Source organism: Muscardinus avellanarius (assembly GCF_963383645.1).
Source record: "Muscardinus avellanarius genome assembly, chromosome: 5".
In the NCBI taxonomy this organism is placed as follows: domain Eukaryota; kingdom Metazoa; phylum Chordata; class Mammalia; order Rodentia; family Gliridae; genus Muscardinus; species Muscardinus avellanarius.
In genome coordinates this window covers 1,534,213-1,542,816 of record NC_137790.1, presented here as the reverse complement: position 1 = coordinate 1,542,816, position 8,604 = coordinate 1,534,213, and positions in this window count along the sequence as shown.

Genomic DNA, 8,604 nt, shown 5'->3' with positions numbered 1-8,604 from the left:
CACCGGGAGGGGAACAGCCTCTGCCAGCTGCTCCCACCAAAGCCCTGGGCAGCAAGTCGGGTGGCCGTGAGGAGGGCTGACCACAGGCATTCCACCCTGAGCTCTGCCCCAGCCTGATTTTAGTTTTTGAGGCAGACTTTCCAAGTTGCACTTGAACCTGTGATCCTCCTGTCCCTGCCTCCCAAGTGCTGAGCTTACAAGTGCATGCCACCATGGCCAGCTATGCCTTTCCTCTGAGTTCCTTCTCAGGTGAGCCAACTCACAGGTGTGCAGCTGAAGGAGTGACAGGTGGCGGCAGAGTGCTGGGCCCTGCACCGAGGATGCCTCCAGGCCTGCAGGACCCAGGGCCGTGCCCCCCCCCCCCGCCCACGTCCACAGTTCCCCTGCTGGGCCCTCTGCAAGCAGTACCACATTTCTGTGCCCACTGTGCCAGTCACCGAGCACCGTGACCGATGGGCGTGGCACACAGCCGGTGCCTGTGCATCTGGGGCCCATCCTATGTCTGGGCAGGCCCTGCTCATCTCGCGGGCCACGCTGGCCCAGAGTTCACCGGGGCCACCATGACGTTAGATACACCTTGACTTTGGACAGTTACGTGCCCGATACGGCCAATGCATGTTGAAGGTATCCTAAGTCAACGCACTCGACCCCTCGGCTGCCAGGCTGAGTGTGTCTGGGCGTGTGCTCTGGAGTGGCATGCTCAACTCCGCTGTGTCTGTTGAGCGCTGTGCACACGGTGGCATCCAGAGGGTGAGTGGGCCTCTGGCCACCGCAGTGCAGCGTGCGGACATGACCACAGCACAGTGGCTTCAAGCAGTACGCTTGCCAGGTGGGGTGTGACCGGGACCCGGGAGCTGTGAGAGGAGGACCGCAGGGTTGTAGCCGGCCTCCCCAACCTAGCAGACCTTGTTTCCAAATATTAAAATGGGTCTCGGATTTGCGCAGTCCTGGCTCAGTCCCCGGAGCCACACCGCGAGCAGGACGTTTATTCTCTCAGTCCTCTGCCAGTCCTCGGCAGAAAGTCTGAAGCCAACGTGTGGCCGAGGCCTACTGCCACAGGCCCCCTCCGCTCCTGGCCCCACGTGTGCGGGCAGCTGTTGGTGTCCTGTGGCTTGTGGTCCCCAGCTAGGTGACCCCGGCTTAGCCCCACATCAGCGGGGACTCCCATCTCCAGATTCGCTGGTGCTGGGTTCCTCGATGGCCGTGGGTGTGGAGCCCCTTGGGCTGGGGTGCCCTCGGCAGCAGGGCTTTGGAAGGCCCTTCACTGCTGCTGCCGTCACGGGGAGGGAGAAAAGATGCCGGAGAGGCCGCGGAGCCTGCGCCTCTGAGGGAGCGCAAAGTGCCGGTAAAGGGCTGCGGGAGAGCTGAGGTTGGCCCGGCGCCAGGCCGGGGCCCTGCTTACACTGCCGCCTGCCCACATCCCGCCATCTGGCCGGCTCATCTCCTCCGCCCTGGTCCACACCCTTGGCATCCTTAGGCTGGGCCCTCTCTTCAGGTCGACCCCCACTTCACAGCCTGAGTCCTGCAGCCGCGGCTCATCCTCGCCGACCCCAGGCCTGCACCGTTGTCCTCTGTGCTGCCCTCTGTCGGAGTGCTCTGCACCCCAACGACTGTGCAAGCTGTCTCCTCCCCTCCGTCAGAAGGAAAGCTCCGGGAGCAGAGACCTCCACCCTTTCCCCGCCTGTGGAAGAGGTGCTTTGGAGCGAAAAATGGATGAGAAGTAGGGAACGGCCCCATCCTCAGGCCGCCCAGTGTTGGGGACGCCACCCTTGGCCCCGCTCCACTGTCCCCACGGTCTCTGAGCTGAACAGCCTGTCTCTCCAGCTGCCAGGGCCAAGGGTCCCCAGAACACACTGGGGTGCAGTGGGTCCCGTCCGAGCCAGAGGGCCAGGGTGGAGCGAGGCGGGAGGGAGAGGAAGCCGAGCAGCTGTGTCCCACCTGCCCTAGGCTACTCACCGCAGTTCTGCAGGTTACTGGGCAGACGGCCGCCGTGCCCATGGGGGCTTTACCAGAAAGCACCTGCGCCTGGCGGGCCCATCACCGCCATGTCCCTTTAGTGAAGGTCAGTTAAATCAGACACCAAGCCGGGCGGGTGAGGGCGAAGCTTGTTATCCTAGTACTGGGAGGGCTGAGACAGGAGGATCCTGGGTTCAAGGACAGCCTCGGCAACTTAGCAAGACCCTGTTTCCAAGTAAAAATCGAGCTCAGGTGTAGCTCAGAGGTAAAATGCCTGTGGGTTCAATCCCCAGTACTACCCAAAAAAAAAAAAAAAAAAAAAAAAATATATATATATATATATATATATATATATATACACACACACACACGCACACATATACATGTGTGTGTGTGTGTGTGTGTGTGTGTGTGTGTGTGTGTGTGTATGTTACTAACCAGACACCTTGCGATTACCCTGGACAGGAGGAGGCCATGGCCCCCAGCACTGCAGGGCGGGTGGGACGCGGCACAGGGCGGCTCCTGGGCTGGGGCGAGGCCCAAGCAGACGCTCCTGTCAAGCTTCTGTGCCGCTTGGGAGCCAAATGTTGAACAAACATCAGGCGTATTGCTTCTGGAATGTTCCTCTTACCGTGATAACATCACTCTGAAACCTTGGGAGGTGCTGGCTGCCACCCAGGCCTGGCTGCATGCGGCTCCCGGACGCAGCGCCCCGGCAGCCATGTGTAGGTAAGGCTGGCCTCCAGCGGTGCTCAAGTCTGCCCTGAGAGCCAGGCTGCCGCTATCAGCGTGCTTCCAGGATGTCGGGGAGCCGGCTGCCCGGCGGGCGGAGATAGCAGGAGGCTGGTCCCCTGCCATCCTCTTTGAAGCCTGTGTTCTTGGGGCATCTGGCCCAGGCCCCTGGCTCCGGGCTCCAAGGCCAGTTACCTCATTTTCAATTCAAAGAGACCTAATGTGGCTGTGTTTCTCTTCACAGATGTTAAAATAGTGTGGGTTAGGACACTAATCGCAGGACTGTGCCTAGTGCTGCTCCCTGAGGTTGACATCTTTATTTTAGTTAGAATTTTTGGTAAACTGTTATAACGGGAGATGACTGTTTCTGAATTCACATGTTTTAGCTGGGCGTGGTGGCACATGCTTATAATCCCAGTACTTGGGAGGCTGAGAAAGGATTGCAGATTCCAGGACAGCTTCAGCAAGTAGTGAGACTTGTCAACCTAGCAAGACTCTGTTTCAAAATAAAAATAAGCCGGGCGTGGTGGCACACGCTTGTAATCCCAGTACCTGGGAAGTTGAGACAGGAGGATCCAGGTTCACAGACAGCCTCAACTACTTAGTAAGGCCCTCTGCAACTTAGTGAGACCCTGTTTCAAAATAAAGAATAAAACAATTGGGCTAAGGGTGTAGGTCAGAGGTAGAATGCCCCTGGGTTCAATCCTAGCACTACACAAAATAAGAAAAATAAAATAGGGCTGGGGGTGTTGCTCAGAGGTAGAATGTGTCTGGGTTCAATCCCTAGTACTGTAATAATAATAATAATAATAATAATAGTAATAATAATAATAAAAAGACTGGGGTGTTGCTCGGAGATAGAATGGTCTGGGTTCAATTCCCAGTGCTACCAAGAAATTAAAAGAGCCGGTGTGGTGGTGCACACTTGTAATCCCAGCATTCAAAAGATGGAGACTGGGGGATTGCTGTTAGTGGACAGCCTCAGCTACTTAGCGAGGCCCTTCGCAACTCAACAAGACCCTGTTTCGAAAAGACTAAAAAATTGGGCGGGGGGTGTAGCCCAGAGTAGAATGCCCCTGGGTTCCACCCCCAGTACCACAAAAATAAATAAATAAAAGAAAGAAAAGAAATGAGCCGGGTGTAGTGGCGCACGCTTGTAATCCCAACATTTGGGAGGCTAAGACAGGAGGGTCATGGTTCTCGGACAGCCTCAGCTACTTAGTGAGGCCCTCTGCGACTCAGTGAGACCTTGCTTCACATAAAGAATAAAAGGTAGGGCTGGGGAAGTAGCCCGGAGATAGAATGCCCTGGGTTCCATCCCCAGTACTGCAAAGAAGAAGGGAGGGAGGGAGGAAAGAAAATAATCAGTCCACGTTTCCTCCGGGTACCATGATGCAGAGGCTGTGACCTGGCCCTGGCCCAGGCCACCAGAAAGTGAAGGCCCCAGCCAGCAGTGGGGAGCCTGTCTGGGAGCCCCCTTTCTCCTTGGGTGGGAAAACTGAGGCCTGAGGGAGCCCCTCCTGCCCGGGCACTGCCCTCTGCTCCATGGCCCCTCTGGGACCTCCGGCCCTTGCGTCAGGTCCAGGTGAGTCTGGGTGAGGCAGGAGCCCTCCGGCCCAGGGTGGGGCCCGCCGCCCAGCATGTGGGATGGCCCAGGGGCGGGGGTGCAAGGGCTCGCAGGCACACCAGCACACACTGGACATGTGCAGCACACTGCAGGCCCACACAGGTGCCTCCGTCTCTCATCAGAAGAGCAGGTCCTGTGCAGGGGCCTGGGAACCTGGCCCTCAACCAGGGCCCTCCCCAGGGGGAGAGCATGTACGGTCACCACGGGCGGCACGGCGGGGTCTTGGCCTGGCACATCGGGGCCCCTGTCCACACCAGGTGAGCCTGACCCAGTGCCTAGGCCTGGGCTTCCTGCCGCTGCATGATCACCTCACCAGCTTCTCTCCTCTGGGTTGGGAGGGGCTCATTGTCTGGTGGACTTTGGCGCGTCAGCACAGCCAAGCTCTTGCCCGCAGGGGAAGGGTCACAGCCGCCTTCCCCGCCTTGCCTCCTGGGACCCCGCGCCGCTTCTGCACACGCCTGGGGCCTGACTGCACCTGCCTCGCCTGCCTGAGCCTCAGGGTCCAGCTCCTCCTGCCCAAGCCTGGCCTGGCAAGGCCACCCTGAACTCGGTCCCGTTATTTGAACCACCTGTGCAGGCCCGCCCATGGCCAGCCCTGCCACGTGCTACAGGGAGAGGTGACCTCTCCCACGGGATGCTCCATCTTCTGGTGGACAGCACTGTTGCACGCAGCTCAGCCCCTGGGGGATGGGAGGGGCATGTGGAGGGCTGGAGGTGGTGGACAGATGCACAGCACTGTCACTGCCCAGGACCCTGGAGTGCAGGCAAGGCCACCCACCGCGCATGCCCAGCCCTGGGGATAGGAGGAATATCCCATTATCCAGAAGAGAAGCCAAGTCCAGAGTGACTGAGGTGGGCTGGGCAGTGCTGGGGCTGACCCCGGGGCCTCCAAGGTGTGAGGCTCGGAGGGCTCCTGGCCCCTGGAGAAAAGATGCCACAGGCACTGCAGAGATGAGCGGAGCTAGATGGAAGGTGGTCAGGCCCCTGCTTGCAAAGCAGCCCTCAGGAGACGCCCACCACAGCTCGGGAGCTGGTGGCCCAGGGAGGAGCGCAGGACTCACTGGCCCCTGACCCAGAAGCACGCTTGTTTGTGCCTTGTTCAAGCCCAGGCTCTCGAGCCCCCAGCAGAGGCTGGACCGCGGAGCCTTTCAGCTCCTGGGGCCCCCCGGCCAGCCCCGCAGCCCTCAGTGCCCCTCAGGTAGCGGGCAGGGAGCAGTGTCTGTCTCCAGCTCTCTCTGGAGGACAGCGCCCCTACCCATCTGTGGGAGCCTGGCCCGGTCTCAGCCACTAGGCCAGCCTGGAGCAGGGCATCCCAGTGCTAGCTGGCCCCAGGCTCCCTCTGTCCTGAGTGGAGGAGGTGCTGCGGGTGCCCAAGGGCCGGCCCTGAGACCCCTTGGGATTGAGCTGCTGGAGGTGGGCTTCTGACCCCCAGCCCCTGCCAACCTTCACCTGCCATGTCCCAGCTGTGGGGTGGCCTGGACAGCACAGTAGAGGGACCGGCCAGGGCAGGAGGGCGGGTAGTTGTCAGTCCTGGGCACCAGCTGTGACTGGGCTGCCTGCTGGCCCTGACATCCAGGCAGGGAGCTGGCCTGGAAGCCCCTGGGCCCCTGGCAGCGGGGTTGGGACCACCACTTGGGGCCAGTGTGAGGCGGCCCCTCATGTGAGGGTCCCTTAAAGCCCCAGATCCTTGCCGTCGGTCATGGCTGCTGGGCATCCTGGTCGCCTCTGCAGGCTGGCTTGGCAAGAGGGCCAGGCTCAGGGCTAGGCCCCAGAGTCCAGCCTCGGACAGTCCCTGGGCCTCAACAGTGCCACCCACCAGGGCCCAGTGAGCAGTAGCCACAGGCTCCCTGGCTCCTATGTGCACTGATTCCTATGTGTGCCAGACAAGGTCCCACCTGGTGACCGGCCTCAGCCAGGGCTAGACAGTGATTGCACTGACCACTGGTTGCTCCTGCCCAGCACGGGGCCCCATGGCCTGTGAGCCTCACCCGGACAGTGTCCTTGGGTCACTGGGACCCAGGAGCGGGCTGCAGCAGGCAGTGGGTGGTTTTCAGAGGTCTGGGGCCCTCAGGGGCAAGGTCGTGGAGAGGGCGCTGTTCTGGGGCCCTAGGCCCATCCTGCCCTGCTCAGCCGGCCTGGCCATCTTCCGGAAGGCTGAGTCAGGCCCTGCAGCAAGTTGCTGTGTCTCCCACTGACTGTTCCCTAGCTGCGGGAGCTCCTGCCCACTCCCCAGCCTCCCAGCCCCCACTCCCTGCCTCATGGCAGACCTGTGCTTCCCTCCCTTGGCAGCGTGGGCCCCTCGTCCTTCCTCTCCGGGGCCCCTAAGCTCCCGGAGGGCAGGGCAGCTTTCTGGGCTGCCTGTGGCTGGGCCCGCCCTTTGCCTTCCCTTCCCCACATTAGGAGTGGCATGGCATCTCTGGAGCTGAAGGTTTTGGCCCCAGGCTGTGTCTAGCTGAAGACTACATTCAGGGCAGAGGTCTGGGGCCCCGGCAGGACACATTCGCAGATTCCCGGAGTCTGATCAGGATGTCTGAGCGGCGCCGTGGGCAGGTGGGCCCCCCAGTCTCTGAGTCGCCGCTCATCACCGTGGCTGTGTGCAATGAGGTTTGAAGTGCTCAGGGCCTCGGCCCTGGGGAATCAGCCAGCATGCTGGGGCTCTGTGTGCGTAGGCCAGCCAGGCCAGCTGTCCTCACTCAGGCCTCCCCGCCCAGGGCCCTGCTGCCCGGCCCAGGAGTGAGGCACTCAGGATTTTCCAGTCCTCAGGGAAATACCTGTCAAAGAGTACAGCCCCAGAGCTGCTGTGGCATCACACCAGTCATGCCAGTGCTTGGGAGCCTGAGACAGGAGGATTGCAGATTCAAGGCCAGCCTCAGCAACCTAGTGAGACTGTGTCTAAATAAAACAGGCCTGGTGGTGTACACGCCAATACATTCAATCTTTATTACTTCAGGGGGAAAAAACAACACAGCCACCTAAAAAAGCCAAGGCCAATCTGGGTGAGGTAGTGCACGCCTGTAATGCCAGTGCTTGAGAGGCTGAGACAGGAGGATCACAGGTTCAAGACCAGCCTCAGCAATTTAGCAAAGCCATTACAACTTAGCAAAACCCAGTTTCAAAAATAAATAAATACATAAAATAAAACTGGGCTGGGGTGTGCCTCAGAGGTAGCATTCCCTTGGGTTCTATCCCCATTACCAAAAAAGGAGAAAAAAAGGAAAGAAAGAGGGAAAGAAAGAAATGCCAAGAACAAAGGAAGCTGGCGGAGAGGACCCTTGAGGCGTCGTGGCGGGAGCGTGTGCGTAGGGCAGACCCGAGCGCGCTCTGCCGAGGACGTAGGCATTTGCTTTGACCTGTGCTCTACCAGAACAGGGGCGAAACCTATTATTCCTAATTGTGGAGCATTCCCATCACAAGGAGATGTGGAGTTGGGCTTAATTCCTCCTTGATACCTGCTGGGAAAATCGTGTGTTCTGTTATTATTTCTCCAGCAGAAATTAATGTTCCTGTGGCCTAGGCTTTGAGTTCCTGGGCCCACGCGGGCAGAGGGATGCCTCGGTTGTGTTTAATGTTCTTTTCTTGGCTTTATTTTGGACGCTTCTCTGGGCTCGCCGCATGACCGGCCTGTGCCTTCTGTTGCTCTTACCCTTCCCGGGAGGCAGGGGCTCCTCCCGTGTGCATGGGTCCCATCATGCTGAACCAAGGCGGGGTCTGCACAGGGCCTGGGCAGCTCAGCTCAGCACGAGTCAGTTGCTGTGGGGCCTGGGGGCTCTCCCACGGCCCTGCCTCTGGCCAGCCCTGGCTTCCTGCGAGGGGGAGCTGGAGGAGCCTCTGAGAGCACGTCGCTGGCTTCCGTGGGTGCTGGCCGACTGGAATCCGATCTTGCAGGTTATTTTTCCCAAGCAAAAGGAAACCTTAGCCAGGGGGTCAAGTTCAGGAACAAGAAGGGTATCTCAGAGGCACACATACAAAGTTCAAACACACACACACACACACACACACACACACACACACACGCTCACACGGGTCCAAGGGCCTCATGTCTCTGGCTGCCCGCAGCATGACACTGGCCCAGGTACAAAGCTGACCCTGCACTCGTAGTACACAGAGCCAGGGTGCTCTGCTGTGTGCAACAAACACCCCGAACTTAATGACTTAAAACAGCCAACAGCGCCGGGCGTGTGGCCCAGGCTTATGATCCCAGCATTCCGGAGGCTGAGACAGGAGGATCTGGGTTTGCGGCCATCCTCAGCTATTTAGTGAGGCCCTTTCTCAAAATAAAGAATAAAACA